This window comes from Bos taurus, chromosome 25 (genome assembly GCF_002263795.3).
Source record: "Bos taurus isolate L1 Dominette 01449 registration number 42190680 breed Hereford chromosome 25, ARS-UCD2.0, whole genome shotgun sequence".
Lineage (NCBI taxonomy): Eukaryota > Metazoa > Chordata > Mammalia > Artiodactyla > Bovidae > Bos > Bos taurus.
In genome coordinates, this window is record NC_037352.1 from 20,312,669 (window position 1) to 20,331,553 (window position 18,885).

The following is an 18,885-nucleotide window of genomic DNA, read 5'->3' on the forward strand; positions in this document are numbered from 1 at the left end:
GCTTTAATTTGATCAAAGGGCCTCTGGCATTAAGATGTCCAAATTATTTTATTTGATTTTTTTTCAGAGGCAATAAATCAGTGTCTCCTGAAATATATCTTGCAGCCATCTCCTATGCGCATCCCCACTGCCTTGGTGGGGGGACACCATCATCTCACTCCTGGATTATGAGACCAGCTTCCTGACTGGTACCTATGCTTTCGCTCTTACAGTTCCTCACCACAGAGCCCCCACCCATTTCTCTACACAGCAGCCAGAGTGATCTTGGAAAAATGGAGAGTAGATTATAATAAAATATTTTAATGGCTTCCCCTCAGTCTTAGAATAAAATCCAAACTCGTTATGGTGGTCTACAAGGCCCTGCCCACCTCTCTCACCTCATCGTGTTGCCTGGCCTACTTGGTTCAGTCACTTCATATTTCTCAAATACACTAAAATCCCTCCTGCCTCAGGACCAACTTCCCTCTGTGACAACACCTGTGTGAGTTTCTTCTTGCTGCTGTAACAAATGACCACAAACTTCCTGGCTTAAAACAACACACATTTCTTATCCAATAGTTCTGGAGGCCATGAGTCCAAAATAGGTCTCACAGGGTCAAGATGTGTTCCTTCTAGAGGCCCTAAGGAGAGAATCCATTTCCTTGCCTTTTCCAGAAGTAGGGGCTGCGTGCTTTCCTTGGCTCATGGGCACATCATGCTGACCTTGGCTTTCAATGTCACATCTCTTTGGGTTCTCCTGCCTCCCACTTTCCTTTATAAGGACTGTTGTTACAGTAAGCCCAGGCGAATATACAGGATAATTTGTTCACCTCACTGTCCTGGACTTAATCACATCTGCTAAGTGCCTTCTCCCATGTAAGGTAACAGATTCACAGGGTCTGGGGATTAGGACATATTGTTGTATTCTGATGACCATGCTCCTCTTCCTTGTGGAGCTGATTCCTTTCCACCTCTGGCTTTAAATTTAATGCACCTCCTCAGAGAGGGCTTTCTGCCCACCCCATCTATATTGGATTCTTCAAATTTTCTCTCTCATGACACCCTGTTACTTTTCTTTGTAGCAAATTCCTCATTAACTATGTCCCTATTATTTAAGCCTCTTTTAATAGGATATTTTGTTCCTTAAAACTGAAGGCATTCTTAGCATAGGCCTTAATAACCTGCACCTGTGTCCTCCAAAGATTCTCTGGCCAGAGGGGCCCCTTACTCCCCACATATAAGCCCGATCTTGCCCTGCCCTGGCCTCAGCTGAAATCCTGGAGAAGGAGCAGGTGGATTAGATCTTGGCTTCCACCCAAATCAGTCTTGCCAACAGGCTCTCATGTCCAGAATGTTTTGGATGCCAGGGGCCCAGGCTGCTGATCCCTTTCCAGTGGGGCACTAGGTCGTGGGCAGGGGGTGAAGATTCAAATGTGGAAGGGGTTAACTCTCCCTCCTCCCCCTCACCAGTTAGAGAGCTACTGGCAGGACCTATCCTCATGTGAACCAGCAAATGGTCTGTCTGGTTGGTGTGCTTTCATGCACTAAAATTTATGATACTAATCACAGCTCAGTGAGAACAGTTTCCAGCTAAAGGCTCTCTGTTTTAGAGTGGGTTTCCCAGAACTAGACCCTGAGTTGAGGCTGTGTGTAAAAGTGATTTATTAGGAGGGGTTCTCAGGGAACACTGGTAGGAGTGGGTAAGTAGGGTGGGGACTGGCAGAGGCCAGGGAAGTGTGATGTTGTCAAACCAGGACAAATGGATGATCAGCTTGGCTCAGTCCCACAGGAGAGCCCTAAGGGAAGCAAGGGTATCCCTCACAGTAGTCCCATCAAGACAAGAGAGCAGGCAGGTTTATAAGCCTGGTAAAGAATCCGCCGGCAATGCAGCAGACCCCGGTTCTATTCCTGGGTCAGGAAGATCTGTTGGAGAAGGGATAGGCTACCCACTCCAGTATTCTTGGGTTTGCCTTGTGGCTCAGCTGGTATAGAGTCCGCCTGCAATGTGGGTTCGATCCCTGGGTTGGGAAGATCCCCTTGAGAAAGGAAAGGTTACTCACGCCAGTATTCTGGCCTGGAGAAGCTCATGGACTGTAGAGTCCATGGGATCTCAAAGAGTCGGACATGACTGAGTGACTTTCACTTTCACCCATCACTAATTGGTTAAGTGCTTTCCTCTCAAGGGAACCTAGGCACTGCAAGCTCTTGGCACAAACAGACAAAGTGACAGCAGTCCTTGACAATGCAATGCAGGTCCTGGCTGCGGAAAAGCACACCCATACCTGTGTGCAGACAGCGGTGAAGGGATCTGGGTCTGCACACCTGTGCTTATGTGCAGAAATGGCCAAGGGATCTGAGGGCACATGGGCAGGGCATTGAGAGCCCTGCTATGTTCTCCAGCTCCAAGTGGGCCCATTAGTTCTTTCAATACGTATTCCTCCATCTTCCACTCTGTGCCAGACTCTGGAGATGCAGGTCGTGAAGACATGGTCCCAGCCCTCATGAAGTTTATGGTCGAGTAGGAGAGACAGACATTAAGTCTGGTGAATGGCTGGGCATGGAAGGTTTCTCTGAATAAATGATGCTGAGCTTGGAGTTGAAGGAGGATGAGACTGAACCAGGCAAACAAGGGAGGAAAAAACATTATAAGCCAAGGGAGCATGTTCAAGGGTCCTGAGGCAGGAATCAGCAGGAGGAACAGAAAGAAGGCTAGTATGTTGGGAGTACCAAGAGTAAGGGGAATAAGAGACGAGCCTGTGGCCTATGGATGATTCTTTCCTGCCTGATTTCCTTTCATTTCTGTCCAATATCTTCCAGACTCAGATCTGTGGCCCATTCTACAATATGCTCCCTGGAAGCTGAGGGGAAATGGGGACATAAAGAGGATGTTAGGTGGGAGAGTCTATTTTCAACTGTTCATCTTTTCCCCACTGAAGCTTATAGCTGAAATTAATACATAAATTTACAGCTGCAAGTCAGTTGTGATAAATAATCCCAGAAGTGTTCCTATTATTTACATTTTTATGGAATCTTGCCTGAGCAAACCCAGAGAGCTCACCAGGCACTTGAAGAATTATGTCTTGTTCAAAACCAATTTAATAGCAATGGAAAATAAAGCCATCTGTGGGAACTTGTAGAGCAGAGCAGTAATTTTGTGCCAGATGAGCAATATACAAAAAGCACCAAATCACACCGAGCTCGTGGGAAAGTAACAATGGCAACCTAAATGAACTGTCGGAGAACATCGGCCTCGGAGTGTCTCTTGCTTACATGCTATTTGGACGAACGTTCTGGTCACATGGTGAGGTGAGTGCGTGCTGACTGAAGACAGGTAATATGATAAGGGAAGAAAGTTGGCTTTATGGAGGGATCAGGAGCATGGGACCGGGGCCAAAGAGTTGAGGTTTGCATGTGGGTCCTGCCGCTTACTAGTTGAGCAACATCAGGCAAGTCATTGTTCCTAACTTTCCTAATGGGATAATACATGTGTATTTCTCTCTCCTAGCCAAGCACCCTTTCCCCCACAACATTAGTTTTATCTTCTTTCCTTTTTCATGGTCTATCATTAATTTTTAAAGGCTTTATTAAGGTACGATTTACATATATTAAAATTCACCCATTTAAATGTACAGTTCGATGAGTTTTTAGCAAATTTATATAATGGTGCAATCATTACTATCTCCACAATCCAGTTTTAGGATCCTTCCATCACTCCCCACAGTTTCCTCACTCTCATTTATTTACTTATTTTAATTTATTTTTTATTGAAGGATAATTGCTTTTAGAATTTTGTTGTTTTCTGTCAAACCTCAACATGAATCAGCCATAGGTATACATATATCCACTCCCTTTTGAACCTCCCTCCCATCTCCCACCCCATCCCACCCCTTTAGATTGATACAGAGTCCCTGTTTGAGTTTCCTGAGCCATACAGCAAACTCCCATTGGCTATCTATTTTACATATGGTAATGTAAGTTTCCATGTTACCTTTTCCATACATCTCACCCTTTCCTCCCCTCTCCCCATGTCCATAAGTCTATTTTCTATGTCTGTTTCTCCATTCAGTTCAGTTCAGTTCAATCACTCAGTCGTGTCCAACTCTTCACAACCCCGTGGACCACAGCACAGCAGGCCTCCCTGTCCATCACCAACTCCCGGAGTTTACTCAAACTCATGTCCATTGAGTTGGTGATGCCATCCAACCATCTCATCCTCTGTCGTCCCCTTTCCCTCCTGCCCCTAATCCCTCCCAGCATCAGGGTCTTTTCAAATGAGTCAGTTCTTCGCATGAGGTGGCCAAAGTTTTGGAGTTTCACCTTCAACATCAGTCCTTCCAATGAACACCCAGGACTGATCTCCTTTAGGATGGACTGATTGGATCTCCTTGCAGTCCAAGGGACTCTCAAGAGTCTTCTCCAACACCACAGTTCAAAAGCATCAATTCTTCGGCGCTCAGCTTTCTTTATAGTCTAACCCTCACATCCACACAATATTACTGGGAAAACCATAGCCTTGACGAGATGGACATTTGTTGGCAAAGTAATATCTCTGTTTTTTAATATGCTGTCTAGGTTGGTTGTAACTTTCCTTCCAAGGAGTAAGCATCTTTTAATTTCATGGTTGCAGTCACCATTTGCAGTGATTTTGGAGCCCCAAAAATAAAGTCAGTCACTGTTTCCACTCTTTCCCCATCTATTTGCCATGAAGTGGATGCCATGATCTTAGTTTTCTGAATGAGTTTTAAGCCAACTTTTTCACTCTCCTCTTTCATTTTCATCAAGAGGCTCTTTAGTTCATCTTCACTATCTGCCATAAGGGTGGTGTCATCTGCTTATCTGAGGTTATTGATATTTCTCCTGGCAATCTTGATTCCAGCTTGTGCTTCATTCAGCCCAGTGTTTCTCATGATGTACTCTGCATGTAAGTTAAATAAGCCAGGTGACAATATACAGCCTTGACATACTCCTTTTCCTATTTGGAACCAGTCTGTTGTTCCATGTCCAGTTCTAACTGTTGTTTCCTGACCTGCATACAGATTTCTCAAGAGGCAGGTCAGGTGGTCTGGTATTCCCACCTCTTTTAGAATTTTCCAGTTTATTGTGATCCACACAGTCAAAGGCTTTGGTATAGTCAATAAAGCAGAAATAGATGTTTTTCTGGAACTCTCTTGCTTTTTCCATGATCCAGTGCATGTTGGCAATTTGATCTCTGGTTCCTCCATGGCCCTCCTGTAAATAAATTCTTCAGTACCATTTTTCTAGATTCTGTATATATGCGTTAGAATATGATATTTATCTTTGTCATTCTGATTCACTTCACTCTGTATAATAGGTTCTAGGTTCATCCACCTCATCAGAGCTGAATCAAATGTATTCCTTTTTATGGCCGAGTAATATTCCTTTGCATATATGTACCACAACTTCTTTTATGATTGGGTTGTTTGTTTTTCTGGCATTGAGTTGTATGAGCTGCTTGTATATTTGGGAAATTAATCCTTTGTCAGTTGTTTCATTTGCTGTTCTTTTCTCCCATTCTGAGGGTTGTCTTTTCACCTGGCTTATAGTTTCCTTTGCTGTGAAAAAGCTTTTCAGTTTAATGAGGTCCCACTTGTTTACTTTTATTCCCGTTATTCTAGGAGGTGTGTCATAGAGGATCTTGCTTTGATTTATGTCATTGAGTGTTCTGCCTATGTTTTCCTCTAAGAGTTTTATAGTTTCTGTTCTTACATTTAGGTCTTTAATCCATTTTTAGTTTATCTTTGTGTATGCTGTTAGGAAGTGTTCTAATTTCATTCTTTTACATGTAGCTGTCCAGTTTTCCCAGCACCGTTTATTGAAGAGACTGTCTTTGCCCCATTGTATATTTTGCCTTCTTTGTTGAAAATAAGGTACCCATAGGTGCATGGGTTTATTTCTGGATTTTCTATCTTGTTTCATTGGTCTGTGTTTATGTTTTTGTGTCTGTACCATACTGTCTTGATGACTGTAGTTTTATAGTATAATCTGAAGTCAGGAAGGTTGATTCCTTCAGCTCCATTCTTCTTTCTCAGGGCTGCTTTGCCTATTTGGGCTCTTTTGTGTTTCCATATGAATTGTGAAAATTTTTGTTCTAGTTCTGTGAAAAATGCCATTGGTAATTTGATAGGGATTGCACTGAATCTGTAGATTGCATTTGGTAGTATAGTCATTTCCACAATATTGATTCTTCCTACCCAGGAACATGGAATATCTCTCCATCTCTTTAAGTCATCTTTGATTTCTTTCATTAGTGTCTTATAATTTTTTATGTACAGTTCTTTTGTCTTCTTAGGTAAGTTTATTCCTAGATGTTTAATTCTTTTCATTGCAATGGTGAATCAGATTGATTCCTTAATTTCTCTTTCTGATTTTTCTTTGTTAGTATATACAAACACAAGTGATTTCTGTGTATTGATTTTATATACTGCAACTTTGCTAAATTAACTGATTAGCTCTAGTAATTCTGATACTATCTTTAGGGTTTTCTATGTACAGTATCCGGAGAAGGCAATGGCACCCCACTCCAGTACTCTTGCCTGGAAAATCCCATGGTTGGAGGAGCCTGGTAGGCTGTAGTCCATGGGGTTGCTAGAGTCGGACATGACTGAGCGACTTCACTTTGACTTTTCACTTTCATGCATTGGAGAAGGAAATGGCAACCCACTCCAGTGTTCTTGCCTGGAGAATCCCAAGGACGGGGGAGCCTGGTGGGCTGCCGTCTGTGGGGTCACACAGAGTTGGACACGACTGAAGCGACTTAGCAGCAGCAGCATGTACAGTATCATGTCATCTGCAAACAGTGAGAGCTTTACTTCTTTCCTGATCTGGTCTCCTTTTATTTCTTTTTCTTCTCTGATTGCTGTAGCTAGGACTTCCAGAACTATGTTGAATAATAGTGGTGAAAGTGGACATCCTTGTCTTGTTCCTGATTTTAGAGGGAATGCTTTCAGTTTTTCACCATTGAGAATAATGTTTGCTATATGGCCTTTACTATGTTGAGGTAGGTTCCTTCTATGCCCATTTTTGGAAGAGTTTCAATCATAAATCAGTGCTGAATTTTGTCAAAGGCTTTTTCTTCATCTATTGAGATTATCATATGGTTTTTATTTTTCAATTTGTTAATATGGTGTATCACATTGATTGATTTGCATATATTGAAGAGTCCTTGCATTCCTGGAATAAACCCAACTTGATCACGGTGTATGAGCTTTTTGATGTGTTGCTGAATTGTTTGCTAAAATTCTGTTAGGATTTTTGCATCTATGTTCACCAGTGATATTGGTCTGTGGTTTTCTTTTTTTGTGTTGTCTTTGTCTGGTTTTGGTATCAGGGTGATGGTGGCCTTGTAGAATGAGTTTGGAAGTGTTCCTTCCTCTGAAATTTTTTGGAAGAGTTTTAGAAGGATAGGCATTAGCTCTTCTCTAAATATTTGATAGAATTCTCCTGTGAAGCCATCTGGTCCTGGGCTTTGTTTTTTGGGGAGATTTTTGATCACAGGTTCAATTTCAGTGCTTATAATTGGGTTGTTCATAATTTCTAATTCTTCCTGATTGTGTCTTGGAAGATTGAGCTTTTCTAAGAATCTGTCCATTTCTTTCAGGTTATCCATTTTATTGCCATATAGTTGTTCATAATAGTCTGTTATAATCCTTTGTATTTCTGCCTTGTCTGTTGTAACCTCTCCTTTTTCATTACTAATTTTGTTGATTTGATTCTTCTCTCTTTTTTTCTTGATGAGTCTGGCTAAAGGCTTGTCAATTTTGTTTGTCTTCTCAAGGACCAGCGTTAAGTTTTATTAATCTTTACTATTGTTTCTTTCATTTCTTTTTCATTTATTTATGCTCAGATCTTTATGATTTATTTACTTCTATTAATTTTTGTTTTTTTTGTTGTTGTTCTTCTTCTTTTTCCAACTATTTTAGGTGTAAAGTTAGGTTGTCTATTCAATGTTTTTCTTGTTTCTTGAGGTAAGATTGTATTGCTATAAACTTCTCTTTTAGAACTGCTTTTGCTGCATCTCATAGGTTTTGAGTTGTTGTATTTTCATTGTTGTTTGTTTCTAGAAATTTTTTTATTTCCCTTTTGATTTCTTCAGTAACCTGTTGGTTATTTAGAAACATGTTGTTTAATCTCCATGTGTTTGTGTTTCTTGTTTTTTTTCCCTTGTAATTGATATCTAGTCTTATAGCATTGTCATCAGAGAAGATGCTTGATTCAATTTCAATTTTCATAAATTTACTGAGGTTTGATTTGTGACCTAAGATGTGGTCTATCCTGGACAATGTTCCGTGTGCACTTGAGAAGAAGGTGTATTCTTCTGCATTTGGATGGAATGTCCTGAAGATATCAATGAGATCCATCTCATCCAATGTACCATTTAAGACTTTGTTTCCTCATTAACTTTCTGTTTTGATGATCTGTCCAGTGGTGTGAGTGGGGTGTTAAAGTCTCCTACTATTATTGTGTTACTGTCAATTTCTCCTTTTATGTCTGTTAGTGTTTGTCTTATGTATTGAGGTGCTCCTCTGTTGGGTGCATCATCAGTTCATCAGTTCAGTTGCTCAGTCGTGTCCAACTCTTCATGACCCCATGAATTGCAGCACGCCAGGCCTCCCTGTCCATCACCAACTCCCGGAGTTCACCCAGACTCACGTCCATCGAGTCAGTGATGCCATCCAGCCATCTCATCCTCTGTCGTCCCCTTCTCCTCCTGCCCCCAATCCCTCCCAGCATCAGAGTCTTTTCCAATGAGTCAACTCTTCGCATGAGGTGGCCAAAGTACTGGAGTTTCAGCTTCAGCATCATTCCCTCCAAAGAAATCCCAGGGCTGATCTCCTTTAGAATGGACTGGTTGGATCTCCTTGCAGTCCAAGGGACTCTCAAGAGTCTTCTCCAACACCACAGTTCAAAAGCATCAATTCTTTGGCACTCAGCCTTCTTCACAGTCCAATTCTCACATCCATACATGACTACAGGAAAAACCATAGCCTTGACTAGACGGACCTTTGTTGGCAAAGTGATGTCTCTGCTTTTGAATATGCTATCTAGGTTGGACATAACTTTCCTTCCAAGGAGTAAGCATCTTTTAATTTCATGGCTGCAGTCACCATCTTCAGTGATTTTGGAGCCCCCAAAAATAAAGTCTGACACTGTTTCCACTGTTTCCCCATCTATTTGCCATGAAGTGATGGGACCGGATGCCATGATCTTCATTTTCTGAATGTTGAGCTTTAAGCCAACTTTTTCACTCTTTACTTTCACTTTCATCAAGAGGCTTTTTAGTTCCTCTTCACTTTCTGCCATAAGGGTGGTGTCATCTGCATATCTGAGGTTATTGATATTTCTCCCAGCAATCTTGATTCCAGCTTGTGTTTCTTCCAGTCCAGTGCTTCTCATGATGTAGTCTGCATATAAGTTAAACAAGCAGGGTGATAATGTAAATCCTTGATGTACTCCTTTTCCTATTTGGAACCAGTCTGTTGTTCCATGTCCAGTTCTAACTGTTGCTTCCTGACCTGCATACAGATTTCTCAAGAGGCAGGTCAGGTGGTCTGGTATTCCCATCTCTTTCAGAATGTTGGGTGCATAGATATTTACAATTGTTATGTCTTCCTCTTGGATTGATCCCTTGATCATTATGTAGTGTCCTTCCTTATCTCTTGTAATATTCTTTATTTTAAGGTATATTTTGTCTGATATGAGGATTGCTACTCCAGCTTTCTTTTGCTTCCCATTTGCATGGAATATATTTTTCCATCCTTTCACTTTCAGTCTATATGTGTCTTGAGATCTGAAGTGGGTTTCTTGTAGACAGCATATATATGGGTCTTGTTTTTGTATCCATTCAGCCAGTCTGTGTCTTCTGGTTGGAGCATTTAGTCCATTCATATTTAAAGTAATTATTGATATATATGTTCCTATTGCCATTTTCTTAATTGTTTGGGGTTGATTTTGTAGGTCTTTTTTCTTCTCTTCTATTTCTTCACTATATAAGTCCCTTTCACATTTGCTGTAAAGCTGGTTTGGTGGTACTGAATTCTCTTAACTTTTGATTATCTGAAAAGCTTTTTATTTCTTCATCAATTTTGAATGAGATTATTGTTGGGTACAGTAATCTTGGTTGTAGATTTTTCCTTTTCAGTACTTTAAATATATCCTGCCATTCCCTTCTGCCCTGCAGAGTTTCTGCTGAAAGATCAGTTGTTAAGCATATGGGGTTTCCCTTGTATGTTACTTGTTGCTTCTCCCTTGCTGCTTTTAATATTCTTTCTTTGTATTTAGTCTTTGTTAGTTTGATCAGTGTGTGTCTTGGTGTGTTTCTCCTTGGGTTTACTCTGTATGGGATTCTTTGTGCCTCTTGGACTTGATTGACTATTTCCTTTTCCATGTTGGGGAAATTTTCAACTATAACCTCTTCAAAAAATTTCTCATAACCTTTCTTTTTCTCTTCTTCTTCTGGGACGCCTATAATTTGAATGTTGGTGCATTTGATATTGTCCCAGAGGTCTCTGAGACTATCTTCCATGCTTTTCATCCTTTTTACTTTATTATGCTCTTCAGAAATTATTTCCACCACTTTATCTTCCAGCTCACTGATTCATTCTTCTGCTTCAGATATTCTGCTATTGATTCCTCATGGAATATTTTTTAATTTCAGTGATTGTGTTGTTTGTCTCTGCATGTTTATTCTTTAATTCTTCTAGGTCTTTAATTGATTCTTGCATTTTCTCCATTTTGTTTTCAAGGTTTTTGATCATCTTTACCATCATTATTCTGAATTCTTTTTCATGTAGTTTGCCTATTTCCTCTTCATTTGTTTGGACTTCTGTGTTTCTAGTTTGTTCCTTCATTTGTATAGTATTTCTCTGCATTTTAATTTTTTTTTTAACTTACTGTGTTTGAAGTCTCCTTTTCCCAGTCTTCACGGTTGAATTCTTTCTACCTTTTGGTTTCTGCCCTCTGAAGGTTGGTCCAGTGGTTTGTGTAAGCTTCATATAGGGTGATATTTGTGCTGAGTTTTTGTTTGTTTGTTTTTCCTCTGAAGGGCAAGGCTGAGTGAGGTGGTAATCCTGTCTGCTGATGATTTGGTTTGTATTTTTGTTTTGTTTGTTGTTTAGATGAGGCATACTGCACAGGGTGCTACTGGTGGTTGGGTGATGTCAGGTCTTATATTCAAGTGATTTCCTTTGTGTGAGTTCTCACTATTTGATACTCCCTAGGGTTAATTCTCTGGTAGTCTAGGGTCTTGGAGTCAGTGCTCTCACTCCAAAGGCTCAGGGCTTGATCTCATTACATTGTCCTTCTAAAAAGATGCCTTTAAAAATGCCTCCATGGAAATCCACTTAATTGCTTTTCCATCTCAGCACATTCTTTCCTCTGGCAGAATATTCGATGTAGAAGCTAAGAATGGTCTAATCCACTCTATGACAATGATTCAAGGAAGCTTCTCCAAATAATTTCTTCTTTACAACCGAAGACCTGGGGTTTCATAGAGATGTTCACCACCATTCCAAATGGCTCTGGCATCAGGTCAAGCAGACACCTCAGCCATGGAGAAGCCATGTTGGTTATGAGTGTTGCTCTTAGGCATCCAGATTTTTCCAGAGAACCCTGACCGATGGTTATGATTCAGGAGGATGTATAAGTCCAGCTGCCTGGGTTTTCTTGAATCCCAACCAGATTTGCAGCCCCCCACCCCAACCCCCAAAGGAGTGCGAGGACCACCGACATTGGCTGCTTGCAGGAAATTTGTTGTTTCTGGCGTAAATAGTCTGATGGGGAGGAAGAAACGGGGATGCAGTCAGAGCATGAAGGGCAACGTGAGGTCTGAATAGGAGCTCTGTATGGAGAGACAGAGACCAGTCTGCAAGCAAGAGCCTCATGCCCATTTACAGTCGATTCCAGCTCCCACCTCCAGTTCAAGGTAACTATGGATGTATTTGCCATCTCTGTTCTAGAAGTTTCATGTAAATAGAATCATACGGTATGTGGTCTATGAGTTTGACTTCTTTCACTTAGCATACTCTTTTTGAGATCTGTGTCACTGCTTAGCAATGGTTTGTTTTCTTTTATTGCTAGTATGGAAACATCACATTTTGTTTAATAAGTAATTTGGATTGTGTAGTTTTTGGCTGTTATGAATTGCTGTGGACAATTGTATGGGTGTCTTTGTGTGGACACGTATTTTCATCTCTCTTGAATAGACATCTAGGAGTAGAATTGCTGGGTTGTATGGTAAGTAACTTTTTAGGAAGCTATCAAATTGTTTTCTGAAGTGGTTATGCCATTTAACATTTCCACCATCAACATGAAGATTGCAGTTGCTTTGTACATTCTCACTAGCACTTGATTTGTCAGTCTTTTTAACTTAACTATTCTAAAGGGTGTGTTGTGGTTTAAATTTCCATCTCTGTCATGGCTAATGGTGTTGAGCACATTTTCATACACTGATTATCCACTGGTATATCTTTTTTGGTGAAGGGTTCATGTAAATCTTTTGCCCATTAAAAAAATTGGATTGTCTTCTTCCTACTGAATCATAAGCATTCGTTTTTCTGGATACAAGTCCTTTTTTAGATATGTGTTTTGCAAACATTGTCTTTCAGCCTGTGGCTTACCTTTTAATTTTTCTTAGTGTTATCCTTTAAAGAGCAAAAGGTTAAAATTTTGATGAAGTATAATTTTTCAATTTTTTCTTTTATGGATTGTACTTTTAATGTCATAGCTAAGAAATGTTTGTCTAGTCCAAGGTCACAAAACTCTCTCTTATATTTTCTGCTAGAAATTTTTGCTCCTATATTTAGATTATGATCCATTTTGAGTTAATGTTTGTGTGTAGTGTGAGGTACATTAGTACCTCACATTGCTATGCCCTCCTCCAGGGGACCTTCCTGATCCGGAGATTGAACCTGTGTCTTTTACATCTCTTGCACTGGCAGGTGGGTTCTTTTTCACAACCACCATCTGGGAAGCCCTACTAAGTGCCCAGCATTATCCTAAACACTAATTCTATAAACTCATAAATGCTTACACCAAAGCTGTAAGACACAGACTACTATTGTCCTCATTTTATAGTTGGGAAAACCAAAGCAGGCAGAGTGTAAGTAACTTTGTTGTGGTTGTTTAGTCACTAAGTCACCTCTAACTCCTTGTGACTCCATGAACTGCAGCACGCCAGGCTTCCCTGTCCTTCATTATCTCCCTGAGTTTGCTCAAACTCATGTCCATTGAGTCAGTGATTCCATCCAACCATCTCATTCTCTGTTGCCCCCTTCTCCTCTTGCCCTCAATCTTTCCCAGCATCAGAGTCTTGTCCAACAAATCAGCTCTTCATATCAGGTGAAGGATTGGAGATTCAACTTCAGCATAGTCCTTCCAATGAATATTCAGGGTTGATTTCCTTTAGGATTAACAGGTTGGATCTCCTTGCTGTCCAAAAGGTACTCTCAAAAGTCTTCTCCAGCACCACAATTTGAAAGCATCAATTCCTCAGTGCTCAGCCTTCCTTATGGTTCCAACTCGCACATCCATACATGACTACTGGTAAAACCATAGCTTGGACTATATGGACCTTTGTCGGCAAAGTAATGTCTCTGCTTTTTAATATGCTATCTAGGTTTGTCATAGCTTTTTTCCCAAGGAGCAAGAATCTTTTAATTTCATGGCCGCAGTCACCGTCTGCAGCGATTTTGGAGCCCAAGAAAATAAAATCTATCACTGTTTCCACTTTTCCCCCAATCTATTTGCCATGAAGTGATGGGACCAGATATCATGATCTTTGTTTTTAGAATGTTGAGTTTTAAGCCAGCTTTTTCACTCTCTCTTTCATCTTTATCAAGAGGCTGTTTAGTTCTTCTTCACTTTCTGCCATTAGGGTGGTATCATCTGCACATCTGAGGTTGATATTTCTCCTGGCATTCTTGATTCCAGCTTGTGCTTCATCCAACCCAGCACTTGGCATGATGTCCTCTGCATATAAGTTAAACAACAGGGTGACAGCTCTTGATGTACTCCTTTCTCAATTTTGAACCAGTCTGTTGTTCCATGTTCAGTTCTAACTGTTGCTTCTTGTCCTGCATATAGGTCTTAGGAGACAGGTAAGGTGGTCTGGTATTCACATCTCTTTAAGAATTTTCCACAGTTTGTTGTGATCCACACTGTGAAAGGCTTTGGCATAGTTGGTGAAGCAGAAGTAGATTTTTTTTTTTTTGTAATTCTTTTTATTTTTCTGTGGTCCAGCAGATATTGGCAATTTGATCTCTGGTTCCTCTGCCTTTTCTAAATCCAGCTTGTACATCTAGAAATGATTGGTTCTAAGTAAATTGCCCAACCTCAAAACCAGTATGTAGCAAGGCTATGATTTGAACCAGGAAATCTGATTCCAGAGACCATGCCTTTAAACCTCAGGCTATCCTATCTTGGTTGAGCTTCCTCTTTCCTAACCTGTGGAGGTGTTTTTGTTCCTGCCTACTCCAAGGCCTGGGTATAGTCTGGAGGCGACCTTAGAGGGTCCAATCCCCATTTCCTCCCAGTAAATCACCTGTGTCTGAATTACCTACAGGCAGTTTTTGTTTCCTCAACCAAAGCCCCTTAATAAGTCCAATTCACAAAGTCACAGCAGGGATTTAAGAAAGATGATGCAGGTCACCCACTAAGTGCAGTACTAGGACATAGCACATCAGTAGATCTCAGAGATGATGATGATGATGAAGATAGTGATGATGGTGGGGAAAATGATGCTAATATAAAAATATGTGTCTTATCAAGCCCTAAACCTAGGGATCCAAATCCAGGAATGAAAAGCAAGAGAAAGGATATCTTACTTGGACTTGGCCTTATGGCAGGGTCCATTTGGTGGCTGTATTCATTATCTATTGGTGTATAACAAATTATCCCAAAGTGTATCAGCTTAACACAACATTGACCCCACAGCATCTGTGGATCAGGAATAAGTCTCCCATGAGCCTGCAAACAGGCTACTGGCTTGGGCTTTATTATTATCTGAAGGCTAGACTGGTAGGGAAGTGTATCTGCTACCAACCTCACTTATGTGGTTGCTGGCAAGCCTCAGTTCCTTGGCATGTGGGCTTTGACATAGAATTTCATGTGACATGGCAGCTGGCTTTCCCCAGGGCAAGTGATCCAAGAGAGAGCAAGATGGAGTGCCCAAAATGGAAGCCTCAGTACTTTTATAACTTAAAAAAATTTTTTTAATTAATTTACTTTGTAATTGATGGATAATTGCTTTATAGAACTGTGCTGGTTTCTGCCAAACATCAACAGGAATCAGCCATAGGTATACACAAATCCCCTCCCTCTTGAGTCTCCCTCCCATCTCCCTCCCCATCCCACCCCTCTAGGTTGTTCAGATTAGATCAGATCAGTCGCTCAGACGTGTCCGACTCTTTGCGACCCCATGAATCGCAGCACGCCAGGCCTCCCTGTCCATCACCAACTCCTGGAGTTCACTCAGACTCACATCCATCGAGTCAGTGATGCCATCCAGCCATCTCATCCTCTGTCATCCCCTTCTCCTCTTGCCCCCAATCCCTCCCAGCATCAGAGTCTTTTCCAATGAGTCAACTCTTCACATGAGGTGGTCAAAGTACTGGAGTTTCAGCTTTAGCATCATTCCTTCCAAAGAAATCCCAGGGTTGATCTCCTTCAGGATGGACTGGTTGGATCTCCTTGCAGTCCAAGGGACTCTCAAGAGTCTTCTCCAACACCACAGTTCAAAAGCATCAATTCTTCAGCCCTCAGCCTTCTTCACAGTCCAACTCTCACATCCATACATGACCACAGGAAAAACCATAGCCCTGACTAGACTAACCTCTGTTGGCAGAGTAATGTCTCTGCTTTTGAATATGCTATCTAGGTTGGACATAACTTTCCTTCCAAGGAGTAAGCGTCTTTTAATTTCATGGCTGCAGTCACCATCTGTAGTGATTTTGGAGCCCAGAAAAATAAAGTCTGACACTGTTTCCACAGAGCCCCAGTTTGAGTTCTCAGAGTCATACAGCAAATTCCCATTGGCTATCTATTTTTCATATGGTAATATAAGTTTCCTTGTTATTCTCTCCATACATCCCCCCCTCTCCTTCTCCCCCTACACCCTGTCCATAAGTCTGTTCTCTGTGTCTACGTCTCCACTAAGAGTTAGTCACTCAGTTGTGCCCGACTCTGCCCATGGATTGCAGCCCACCAGGCTCCCCTGTCCATGAGATTTTTCGGGCAAGGATACTGGAGTGGGTCTCCATTTCCTTCTCCAGGGGATCTTCCCAACCCAGGGATCGAACCCGGGTCTTCCACACTGCAGGCAGATTCTTTACCAACTGAGCTACAAGGGAAGCAGTGTCTCCACTGCTGCCCTGCAAATAATTTCATCAGTATCATCTTTCTAGATTCCATATATATATACATTAGTATAAGGTATTTGTTTTTCTCTTTCTGACTTACTTCAGTCTATATAATATGCTCTATGTTCATCCACCTCATTAGAACTAACTTGAATGCATTCCTTTCTATGGCTGACTAATACTCCATTGTATATATGTAACACAGCTTCTTTATTCATTAATCTGTCGATGGACATCTAGGTTGCTTCTGTGTTCTCTCTATTGTAAATAGTGCTGCAGTGAAGATTGGGGTACACGTGTCTTTTTCAATTTTGGTTTTCTCGGGGTGTATGCCTAGTAGAGTCTTTTTATAACTGTATCTCAGATGTGACATGGCATCACTTCTGCATTTCTGTTTGTAAGAAGTCAATTAGTAAATCCAACCCACACTCAAAGGGAAGGGATAAAAAGAGGGCATGAATATTTGGAGGGGGAACACTGGGGATTCTCTTAGAGGCTGTATATACCACCGTGACAGTCTTGTGGGAACCAAAGTTAGGTGAGGATGTACCACCCAAGGAAGCCAAAAGAAAGAGCTTGAGAATGAGTTTGAGTAAAATTCCTTAGAGAGATGTCTACTCTCTTTAATCCTGAAGAATTTCTTAGAAACTTCCCATCAGTAGTCTTATTTGAGATGGATCAAGATTGGCTTTATAGCTTTTCATGGGAAGGAGAATAAACTAACCTGGATTCAGGTTCTCTTTCATTTATTGCATCATTAGACATCTACTGAACATCTACCCTGTGTCAGGCACTATGCCAGAGATACCTAAGACCTCAAGGGGTTCAAAATTCTAATGATAGAGACATAAGATAAAACAATTGTAATAGAACTATGTACAAGGTAGGGCTTCCCTGGAAGCTCAGCTGGTAAAGAATCCGCCTGCAATGAAGGAGACCCTGGTTCGATTCCTGGGTCAAGAAGATCCCCTGGAGAAGGAAAAAGCTACCCACTCCAGTATTCTTGCCTGGAGAAGCCCCATGGACAGAGGAGCCTGGCAGGCTACAGTTCATGGGGTCACAAAGAGCTGGACATGACTGAGCGACTAAGCACAGCACAGCACATGTACAAGGCATGGTAGTGGCACAGGAAGGGAGATATCCAACTCTGCCTGAGAAGTTCAATGAAAGATTCAGAAGGAATACTGAGGCTAGGCCTTGCAGCATGCATAGGCATTTGCCAGCAAAGGGGACGTGTGAAGGCATGAGAGGAGGAGGACACACGAGGCGGTAATAGTATATACAAGGGTCTGCCACGTTCAGGGAAGTGTGAAGTTTGTTGTGGTTGAATGGAGGGTAAGAGTGGATGGGTGACAGATGAATCTGGGTATTTTCAAGGGCCGTATATACCATGTGGGCTTCCAGGTGGCGCTAGCGGTAAAGAACCCGCCTGCCGATGCAGGAGGTGTAAGAGATGCAGGTTTGATTCCTGGGTCAGGAAGATCCCCTGGAGGAGGGCATGGCAACCCATGGAGAATCCCATGGACAGAGGAGCCTGGGGGGCTATTGTCCACAGGATCGCAAAGAGCTGGACCTGACTGAAGCGACTTAACGCTCATGCATATATCTTGCAGAGGATGTTTTACTCTATCCTGGGTGGGACAGAGACACTCTGAAGGAGATTACACCCTGAGGTAGTGTTGGATTAAGATTGAAAATGCAGCTGTGATTTCCACCACAAGGTGGGTTCTTCTTCAGTAGTGTGTCTTCCCACTAACACAGCAGACTAGGTGGCTTAAACAAGAGAAATTTACCTCTCACAGTTCAGGAGACTGGAGGTCCAAGATGGAGCTGTTGACAAGTCTGGTTTCTCCGGAGCCCTGTCTCCTTGGGTTGCAGATGGCTGTCTCACTATGTCCTCACATGGCCTTTTTTCTGAGATGCCCACCACGGTGTCTCTCTTTCTTGTTCAAAGGACACCAGTCATATTGAATTAGGAACCCTCACTTATGACCCCATCTATCTTAGTTACTTCTTAAATGCCCTAGCTCCAAATATAGTCACAGTGGGGGTTAAGATTTCAACATATGAATTCAGAGAGGGGGATACACAATTCAGTCCATAACAAATAGCTATCATTTTATGAACCATGTATTATCTCCTGGGCCCTGTGCTAAGTAACTCCCATGCAATCTTCCATTTCATCCCCATGCCATTGCAACCTTGGATGAGTTACTTAACCTCTCTATGCCTCAGTTTCCTCATCTGCAAAATACTTGCCTTATTGTGTTGTTATGAGTATTAAATGAATTAATATATTTAAAGCATTCAGAACACTGTCTGGTGCAGACTGTTCGTTAAACATATGAATAAACTCTCTCTAAGATATAGATAGAATTAATTTCCTCATGTTACAGACAAGAAAATCAAGACCTTGAAGGAACAGAGGTTGGCTGGCAGAACCCCTTGAATTCAGTGCTGTCCTAATCACAATGCTATCATTTTGGATCTCTAAAATGGGCTTAGGGGGGTCTCAGAGCTTGATAGATTCTGA

The 18,885-nt window shown here is 41.5% G+C and overlaps 1 long non-coding RNA gene across 1 annotated transcript in view; it reads right to left on the reverse strand.

Annotated features, from left to right (window-relative positions):
• LOC132343853 (uncharacterized) overlaps positions 1-18,681 on the reverse strand; it is a 58,018-nt gene extending 39,337 nt beyond the window's left edge. The window contains exon 1 of the long non-coding RNA XR_009492852.1: positions 18,146-18,681. This is a non-coding gene — a long non-coding RNA (uncharacterized lncRNA). The remainder of the gene's footprint in view (positions 1-18,145) is intronic.
• Between the last annotated feature and the right edge of the window lie 204 nt (positions 18,682-18,885).